This window comes from Meles meles, chromosome 16 (genome assembly GCF_922984935.1).
Source record: "Meles meles chromosome 16, mMelMel3.1 paternal haplotype, whole genome shotgun sequence".
Classification (NCBI taxonomy): Eukaryota; Metazoa; Chordata; class Mammalia; order Carnivora; family Mustelidae; genus Meles; species Meles meles.
The window spans coordinates 55,681,422-55,691,888 of record NC_060081.1 but is presented as its reverse complement, the minus strand read 5'-3'; positions in this window follow the sequence as shown (position 1 = coordinate 55,691,888).

The window sequence follows — 10,467 nt, the reverse complement described above, 5'->3', positions numbered from 1 at the left end:
CGGTCTGGCCGGGTTGCTTTTCTCGCCCCTTTGCCCGCCCTCTGGCTTCACGCACAGATTACAACTTCCCCTCCTCGGCTGTCTTACGCAGGCCACCTCCGGCGGGCCATTGTCTCATTGTTTGCCGAGGGAAGCTCCAGGAGGAAATTAACCTGCTGCTCACCCCAAGCAGGGAGTTGCACCCCCAGTCCCCACTGGGAATGCCTGGGGGCCTGGCAGGAGGGGGGCAGGGATGCTAGTAGACAATACAACAGGCAACCTTGAAAGGGATGAGCTCCCAGGCAGAGAAAAATGCAAGCAGAGGCTACAGTTTATTATACAGTTTATTAGGGCCCTATCATGGGTCAGGGACCTAGAGATGCAGATATGAATCAGAGATCTTAAGGATCTTGTCACTGATGCGGGGCTTTCCAAGCCAAATGCCTCTGGGAACCAGGCAGGTGAAATCTGAAGGCATGTGAGCAATGGGGAGTGGTGGGGCATTTGGCAAAATGAAGACGGCATGAGTCTCCTACAGGCCTTTAGATCCCAACTTCATTTTTTAAAAGTGCTGATGAAATGAATTCCCCAGACTCATGCAGCTCGTAGACTCCCAATCCAGATCTTTAGAAACTCCCAATCCAGATCTTTAGAAGGGAATTTTTGTTCGGGGTACAATTGAATCATTCATTGTTATCAGTGTCCCATACCTCATCCCTTCAGCCTACCACTTATTTTAGCCATAGCAGCAGGGCCCCCCACCCCGCCCCACTGCCCCCAGCACAATGACAGCATCCCATTTCAAGGGCCCGTCATTAGGTTTCTCTGAAGACTTGGCACTTCTCTCAACCAGGACCTGGGAAGAGTCTGATGTTCCCAGTGGCAACCATCAGTCCCTGGGGGATGGGCCTTGGTGGGTAAATATCTCAGCCTCCTATCCATTGGAGGTGATTCTCCTTGGTGGCTCAGAAGATCAGGCACTAGTTGCCCATACTGGAAACTAGCATAATAGCTTACCTTCTATTGGCTTTCCTCCCTTCTCTGTCTCAATCTCTCAGATCCCTCTGGGCTTCCTGGACTAGTGGCACCGATATCCTTGCCTCAGGCTCTGCTTTCAGGGCAAACCAAACTAAGACAATCTAATGCTCTTTCTGAACACAGTTTATGATCCTAGTCTTTTGTGATTCTAAAATTGAATGGCATTAACTCTGTGATGTAAGTTCTCATTAGTTAAGCCATGTGATTCCAGAAAAATGTCATACTAGTATGGCCAAAACACACGTATCAGCTATGTTATACTGGTAATGTAACACCCCATTTTCTAACCATTTATTTATTATTAATTAATTAATTATTTAGTAAGTAATCTCTACACCCAACATGAGGTTCGAACTCATGACCCTGAGATCAAGAGTCAGATGCTCTACTGACTGAGCCAGCCAGCCACCCCAATACCCCATTTTATAACTGAATTTTGCTTCACCTGAGTACATGTTTTCCCTGATGCCAGAAAACGTAGATGTCAATCAAATCTAGACAAAAATCAGTCATTTCACATTTGAACACAATTGAGTCAAGCTTCCTCCCCACTTCCTCCTTTTTTTCCTGAGTTGATTTAAGTCCGGGACGGGTGGGGGCATCTTGACATAGGTTGGGAGTCGAGATGTGTGTGGGGGTTATTTCTCAAGATGTAGTAGCCCATCTGGCCCACCAGCATGCCTCCCCCATTGGTGTCCACTGGAAACACTCCACCTGCGTTGATAATTTAACATCTATGATCAAAGAAGCATGGTTCTTCCTAGGCTACTAACTGTAAGTAGAGTTACGTCACCTGGGGAAAAAATGTGAACATTTTCTGCACCTCATGAGACCCTGATACATAGTCTCATCACTTAATCGAATGTATTTGCTGAGCATTTGTGTTGGGCATTGTGCCAAGCACTGGGGATACAAAGAGGAAAGGACATATATGGTCCCTTCCCTCATATCATTCAGAAGCCAGATAAAGTGTATAGATTTGTAGGTTACATATTGTGAAGTCCGTTATAAAGGAGACAAACAGGGTGGGCTGAAAATGCCACTTAAGCTAAGACTAAGAATCTAGGATCAGGAGAAGCTACCAAAACACTGAGCAGGAGAGGAAGAGGTCTGAGTTGTATCCATAGCTGAAAGACATTTCGTCACACTGACACCATCTCCTGCATTTCTTAGTGTACAACTACGGTTTTGTTGGTGACCTCCGTCATCTTAGAGAAGGGATTATGAGGCAGAAATGGAAGAAATATTTTCTGAGTCTCAAAGGCCAAAGTTTTTGATTTGCAAGAGTCATGGACATTTAGTCAAAACCCTGAGTCATTCAAGGGTATACAATTTATGTCATAACTAAAAAGGTGAGGAGAATAGATGAGTCAAAATTTGTTTTCCTGTTTAGAAAATGAGATAAAGACTATCTGGGAGGGGGAAGGAAGTATGGCAGATATAGTCCGTTGTCACGCAGTGATCTGACTTTTTCTCCTGGAGCTCCAGACGGCCACACAGCTGAAGACTACATTTCCCATTCTCCCTTGCAGGGAGGTGTGGCCACATGACTGGACTCTGACAGGGTCTGTAAGCCCAGTGCTGTGTGCAACTTCTGTGTCATGTGTTTAAAGAATAAAGGGACTTTCTCTTGGCCCTCCTCTTCTTCTGTTCCTGCCAACTAGAATCTGATACCATGGTAGCAACTGCAGCACCCATCTTAGATCACAGGATGGAAGCTACATATGAAGAAGGTCAGAGCAACAAAGTGGAAGGAGCCAGGGTCTCTGATGCCATGGGACTCCGTGTCAGCCTGGACTGCTGATGGAGAAATCAACTTCAGTCTTAGGACACAGTTAGTTTGGACTGTGTTACAATAGCTGAATTAGCATCCCCAGTTAATACAGAGGGTTAGATAGAGGAAGCCAGGGTGAGGGGAGATGCCGGTGCGTGACCCTGTAAAAGAACTCAGAGACGTGGGGTAATCGTGAGGGATTGGAGGGCAAGACCCAGGGCCTCAATCCTGAGTCAACGTCAGGAAGTCACACACCCACAAGTCTGAGTGGTTATGTAGGCCCCCTGGACCAGGGCCCTTTCTGCACACATGAAGAAGTGGGGGAATAGGTGACCTGAGGGGAGAAAAAGTGAAAAAAGATACCCAGGATTGATTAAGTTTCTACCACCCAGTGGAATGGAAGGTATGGATTGAGAGTGATACCCGCTTCACATTTTTTTCACTTTATTTATTTGCCTCTTATTATAGTTATAATAATAATAATAATTATTATTACTACTACTACTTCTTGCTGTCACATCTCTTCTCTGAGCCCAGGTGATCTCACTGGGAACATAAAGGAGTTGAACTTCAGAATGTCCAACATTCATTGCTCTTTCTGCAATGATGTTCTGTGGTTCTTCTCTGTGTCTGACACTGAAGGAGTTTCAGGAAATGTGTGACGAAGAGTCTCTGGTCCAATCCGTGGAGAGAGAAGACACAAACACATGGACATACACACACACACACACACACACACACACACACACACACAGAGACATGGATAGTCACACACGACAGTAGCCAAGAGAAAATACAGCAGCATTAAGGTTTAAGACACAGGCTTCGGTATCGAACTGAGCAGAGTTACACCATTATCTTCATCAACTAGCTGGTGACTTTGGGCAAGTCGCTGCACTTCTCTGAGTCTTGGCTGTGTCATATTTAAAATGAGATTAACAGTACCTACCTTTAGAGGTCTCATGGAAATGAGAGCGGCAAGACCAGTGCCAAGCACATGGTGGGTGTTCAGTAAATGGTCATGATTAAGATTGTGAATCATGGTAGGAACCAAATGAAAGGTAAAGGCAGAGGTAGGAGGTCTAGATCGTACAAGAGAGAGGTCCCTGAGGGCAAGGATGTGGGGAGGCTGTTGGAGGAGGAAAGCCATGAGCAGTGCAGGGATGTGTGAAATGGTTGGCAGAGGGGGATGTGGTACCACTGGTAATGTCACAACGATTGCTGGAGATGACATAAGTCAAGCACCCACGAAGATGCCCGGATCATGGAAGCTTATCAAATATCAGTTTCATTTCTTTCCCAAGAGAGAGGAGGCACGAAATATCAAGGCTAGAAGGACTCACAAAATATCGGAGCTCAAAGAGTATCCGTGGTAACACACACACCTATTCATGAACTATTTGTACATCATCCATCAATCTATCCAATGATCATTTATCCATTTCTCATATATCCATTAAAATGCGAACAATTCATTCATCACCTACTCACCATCCATCTAGCCAAACGTCCATTCATCCTTCACCCACCATCTATTTTTTATCCATCATCATGAATTCAGCACCAACCCACTATCCATCTACCTATCCTCCATTCCATACCCATCAATCTATTTATCATCCATATATCCATTCCACCAGCCAGCAAGCCATTGTTATTCCATCTGCCTGCCCACTTACCATATATCCATCACTCTTCTGTCCACCATTCACCAGTCACTAATAGCCACCCACCATCTCTCATGCATCCATCAGTTCCTCATCCATCCATTATCTATGCATCTATTCATCTATTTATTCCTCACCTCAACCATCCACCCATTACTCCATTCATCATTTATCTACCCACCGTCTCTCATGCATTGAGTACATCAAACGTATGTTCCTCATCCATTCCTTCGTATCTACTTATCACTCACAAGCCAATCGTGAACTCATCAAACTATTCTTCATCCATTCCTCTTTCATTCACCATCTATCCTTCATTCACTCTTTCACTAAATATCTACTATTTATTAGCCACATCTATTATCATCCATGCATCTGACAACTATATAACCACGGGTAATTCATCTAATCACTTCATCACCCGCCTGTATCTTCTCATCCAATCATCCATCCATTTATGTTTCATTTTCTGTATCACCTGCCAGCTAATCTGCACTAGGGATAGAGACTACATAAGCTGAAATCTGTCCTCAAGGGGCTCTGTGTCTAGTACTGATAGTGATAGCAGAATGACAGTGGAATGATCGTACCATGGGAAGGACACAGGAGATGAAGGGAGGACTCACAGTGGGGATGGCAGTTGAACTGGGTCTTGAAGGATGAGTAGAAGTTTGGTAAGTTTTTGTGGGGGAAAGAATTGAGTCCTAAAGCAGTGAAGTAACTATATACAACCATACTGATAGTTAGCAATGGGCAGAGACTTCTAACCAGGTTTAGCTTTCTAGACAAGTTATTTCCACTCCCCCAGTATGGGAGGGCAAGTACGTGAAGAAAGCCCACCTCAGAACAGTGAAAGAAGGTTGCAGTCTCAGAATCTAGCTGTAGACTGGGTGGAGAAGAGGATTTTCTTAGACCTCAGCTCTCCATTCAAGGAGAGGTGACAACAGAAACCCCCAGAACTGGAATCGATTTGACAAATCGGAATTTGACAAAAGGGAAGGAAATGATGGCCTTGGGAGGGTGACAGGGAGATGGGGAGGGGGTGTTAGCTTCTCAGGTAAAGTTGGATCAGAAAAGAGACCCCAGTATTTCCTTGTTACCTTTACTCAGATAATAATAATAATAATAATAATAATAATTATTATTATATTATAATAATAATAATTATTATATTATTATTATTATTATTATTATTATTATTATTATTATTATTATAGCAGTCACATTTCATTGAGCACAGGCTATGTGTTAAATACTGTACTATAAGCTTTCCATTCATTAGCTCATTTTGTCTCCTCTCCCCAGAAACCATAAGATGTAGTTATTAGTTTTATTCCCATTTTACGGATGAGGGAATTAAGTCCTGAGAGGTTAAGCTAGGACTTACATATAGTTCATGTGGCTACAAATTCCACATCTTTTCCACTTCTTTTCACCACTTCTTTTTCATCATTCTTTCGGTATGGTATATGGCTATGCTTGTCACTGAGCATGGGAGATGAGTGGTGAAGGAGGAGGAACATAGGAAGAGAAGAATCAGACCTGATTCAGACACAATTATACATTTACTAAAATGTATGCTCCATCGTATTCGAGATTCTCTCTGGAGTCCCAGACCTTCAAAGAGTGCCTAGCACATACTCAGCACTTAACAAGTATTTGTTCTTGCTTGAATTTTATTGCAAAGAAAATGGTGATGAACAATTAGAATATAGATTATATAGGTTTGTCTGTTCTAACACAAGTCCAAAGGAGTACTAGCAAAAAGAAGATAGAATTTTATTTCTCTCAGGCCTGGGTATAAATAATCCAGGACTAACTCAATGGAGATGGGGTCCCAGGCTGCTTCTATCTTCTAGCTCTGCCATCCCTGGGGTATTGCCCTGATCTCATGGTCTCAGATGGCTCCGCCATATCTACACATGGCCAGTGGACTCAGGGAAAGGGCAAGGGGCAGCCATGACTTTGAAGATGCACGCATCACTCTGTTTGGATACCATTGGTTAGAATTTGGTCACATGGCTATAATAGCTGCAAGGGGAAGGCTGGGAAATGTAGTCTTTATTCTGTGTGACTAAGCGTCCAGCCAAAATCAGAGGTTTTATTTCCATAGGAGAAGGGGAGAATGGACATGGGGGGAGGGCAACTGGTGGTCTCTGCCACAGATGAGAGGAAGATGTGTGGGCACCAGTATCCTCCACTGCATGAAGGCTCCACATCATCTCTTCCACTAGCCCCTTAGGGGGGCTATTTTAATCACCCTGATGTTTCTGGCAGCTTCTAGCACACACTGAAGGAAGATGACCTCTCAGATCCTGGATAGAGATTTGATGATTTGATGGCATCAGAACAAGTGGGTTAGAGGGTTTTTGCCTGGTGATGATCAAGGTGGGGAGGACTAAAGGTCAGGCCAGGCGCCTGAGAGGCAGCCAGCAGCCGCAGAGCAACACAGGAAGGTGACTTGCAAGGGGGCTGGATTGGGCGAAGGGGCAGAGAAGAGTCTGGAAAGGAGGAGGCAGTGTGGCTGGAGGGAGGGATGACTCAGTAATCACGGCTCTTCCTCAGTAGAATGCTCAGCAGTCTACCTGGCATGTTGGCCTCTGTTACCTCATTGGTGAGGACAGGTGGTGCCTGAAGCTGGGGTCGGGTGAGGGATGGGGGGCAGCTTCAGTACCCTTGTCTGCCCATTCTGTCAGAGAGAACCATTGTGGGTTTCCTTCTTCCTTTCCTTCCGTCCTTTCTCCCACCCTCCCTCTCCCTTTCTTTCTTTCCTCCTTTGTTTATTAAACTCACCCCAGAAATTCAAGTCCTTCTTCCAGAAAGGATTCCATTGTATACTGGGAGTTTCAGAGAGGTGTCCAAGTCTGTTCCTAACCGGGCAGAACACAACCCATCCTATGTGTGTGTACACATAAACGAAAACACTTATACACCTGTGTATATATACACGTACCCACACACGTACACAAGTATGTCTAACCGCCGCCATGTGTCGGGAGGTACCATGCTGGTCTCTGAGAGACACAGTGGTGAGCAGGTCACACAAGGTCCTTGCCCTCATGGAGCTCATGGTGAGACAGGGAATACAAAAATAATTATTAAATTAGTGCTACAGGAGGTACAGAATGCTATGAAAGCACATTTACTAATAATCCCAGAGTTCATTATACAAATATTTAACAAGGGAGATTATATGTGTTAGAGGATCATTTTTACAAGAGAATAAGATTATGCCTCTCATTCAAATATAGTATGAACATGTTTCAAAGTTTTGATTTAAATCATTAATTTATGAGGGAACCAATGTTAAGAACCAGTTCAAAGGAGAATCCAGAGAGAAGACACGCACCCATGCATACACACACACGTAAAGGAAGGAGGCTGAAATTAACTGGTTGAAGATGTAAAATTATTTTCTTCCAAGAGGGCTGGGAGGGATACAGGTCAGTTGTGCCTTGAGCAGGTAAAATCTATTTGCACCTCTTTGGACAAGAATTATTTGTGTTACTATCAATCTTGTTACGACTTACAGAGCTATTTGACCTCTCAAAGATAGTGACAGGCAGGGACCACCGTAGAATCAGTTAATCTGAAATGAGGTGAAGACACTGCATAATATTCCATAGGGCATCAGGTAATCTTTTTTTTTTAATTAAAAAAAATTTTTTTTACCATTTCAGACTCTTATAATTTTCCCTGATGTGAGTCAGACCTGTGGTAATACAGAGGTAAGCCATACACAACCAGAACCTCTCAGGGATTATACTATTCCTTTCTGTTCTAACCGTGGGCTAGAGGACTGGGGGTGGGGTGGGGTGGGGAAGAGACAGCATCTGGAAGCCAAACTGGGTCTTTCCCATTTTTTTCTAACAGTCAGATTATAGAAGCACTTTGTAGGCTGAGAACTACCAGGCCCCTCTGTCTAGTTCTAACTCCCTTAATAACCAAAGGCTGAGCCTTTCCTGTAAGTTACTGACTCCTTAACAAAACAACTTCATTTCTTACTTCTGCAAAACTCTGTCTGAAAAGTTGTGATTACGTTTGCAGATATAATAATCAGGAAAGAAAATTGCTCTTTTGTCTACTTTGGACAGACGGACTCTTGGTAATTTGTTTTCCCTCAAAAAAATCTGTTTTGTATTTTTTATTTGGTGATTTATGCTTCTAAAAGCTGGAACTTCTTGTAAAGCTCCTTTTCTTGAGAAAACAACTGAGCACACGCACGCGCACACACACACATGACAACTGAGGTAATTACAAATTGTTGTAAGCAATGTGAAGTAGATAAGTGGAGAGGTACAGCAGAGATGCACGTGGGAAGAGGGAAGGAGTGCTTTGGATCAGGGGTCAGCAAACTTTTTCTGTAAGGGACAAAATAGTAAATATTTTAGGCTTTGAAGGGTGTCCAGTCTTTGTGAGAGCTCTTGGCTCTGCCACTGTAGTGGGAAAGCAACCATAGACCATGCGTATGGGAATGTGCATGGTTGTGTTCCAATAAAACTTTATTCACAACAATGGGTGGTGGGCCACATTTGGAATGTGGGCCACTGTTTGCCAATCCCTGCTTTAAATAAGGAGGTCATCTTCCTGAGAAGATGATATTTAAGATGAAACCTGAAGTATAAGAAGCTGACATTCTAAGCAGAGAGGACAGGATGCACAAAGGCCCTGAGGTAGAAAAGATTGGTGTATCTGAGGAACAGTAAAGGGGCCAGTGACCGAAGTGCAGTGACAGAGGGAGAGCATGGTAGAAGACGAGGTCAGTGATGTTGACAGAGGCTGGGACAAGATGGAGGGATGAGGCTAGCAAGGAGGTGATAGTGGTCATTTGGGCAAGAGAAGAAAGCAGAAGGCAAAGATGGCACTGGAAATGGAGAGGACGGGTTCTAGTATTTTCGTAGGGTGGCAGGGATTCATCTCAGCCTCAGAGACAACTTCTCCTCCCATTTCCTGCTGCCTAATGGTGGAGCTCTGCTCCTGGTGGCTGGACCTTAATGAGGGGACCCCCATTACCCTTCTGGCCTCATTCTCCCTGCTCCTGCCTTTGCCTCCCTTCCCCCATCCCACCCAGGAGAACGTCCCAAGGTCCTGAAGTGGCGCCCTGACAATCTGTTGTCTCCCACCCTTGCGCAAGTTGTGCTTACTGTCTGGTCTCTTGGCAGACTGCTTGTCTGTCAGGCCACCTGCTTCCCCTCTAAATCGTGGTCTTTTTGAGGGCAGGACTAACCACTGATCCATCGTCACATGAGTGAACAGAGTCACACAGTCCTGATGAACATCAGCTGACTGAATGAACAAATAAACCCGCAGTGCCTAGCGTAGGGCTCTCGAGCTGTGGTTTGTGCTAATCCTCATGGAACTGATTCTTTATAAAAGAGTGAATGGGGCGCCTGGGTGGCTTCGTCGGTTAAGCGTCCGACTCTCGATTTTGGCTCAGGTCATGATCTCAGGGTCATGGGACTGAGCCCCACCTAGGGCTTCCCACTCAGCACAGAGTCTGCTTGGGATGCTCTCTCTCCCTCTCCTTCTGCCCCTCCACCTGCTTGCGCTGTTGCTCACTCTCTCAATAAATAAGTAAATAAATAAATGAATGAGTGACTGACTGACTGACTGAATGAATGAATTCACGATGCCTAGCATCAAGTTGTGCTTACAGAACAGGTGCTAATAACTATTTGTTTTCATTATCCAAAATTTGAGGAAGTAATATATTAGTAAGTTTCAAAAATATAAAAAGGGTGAAGAACGTCCTTCCCACTGTGTTTCTTAACTGTTTATTCATTTCTCTTCTTTTCAGAGGCTCTTCATGCAAATGTATGCAAATGAAAATACATGCTGTATTCCCCTCCATGGGGTGGGACAGCCAGGTCCACTACTTCCTGAGAGTGGGTTGGGTGTGACAGGTCCCATCTGAATGGTGGCTCGTTGGAGTCACACCTCACAAAAGCCACAAAAGCCCAGAGCAAGAACCTTTCTCCTTTTCCAGTTTTCCTGCAACTTGTTATTAAG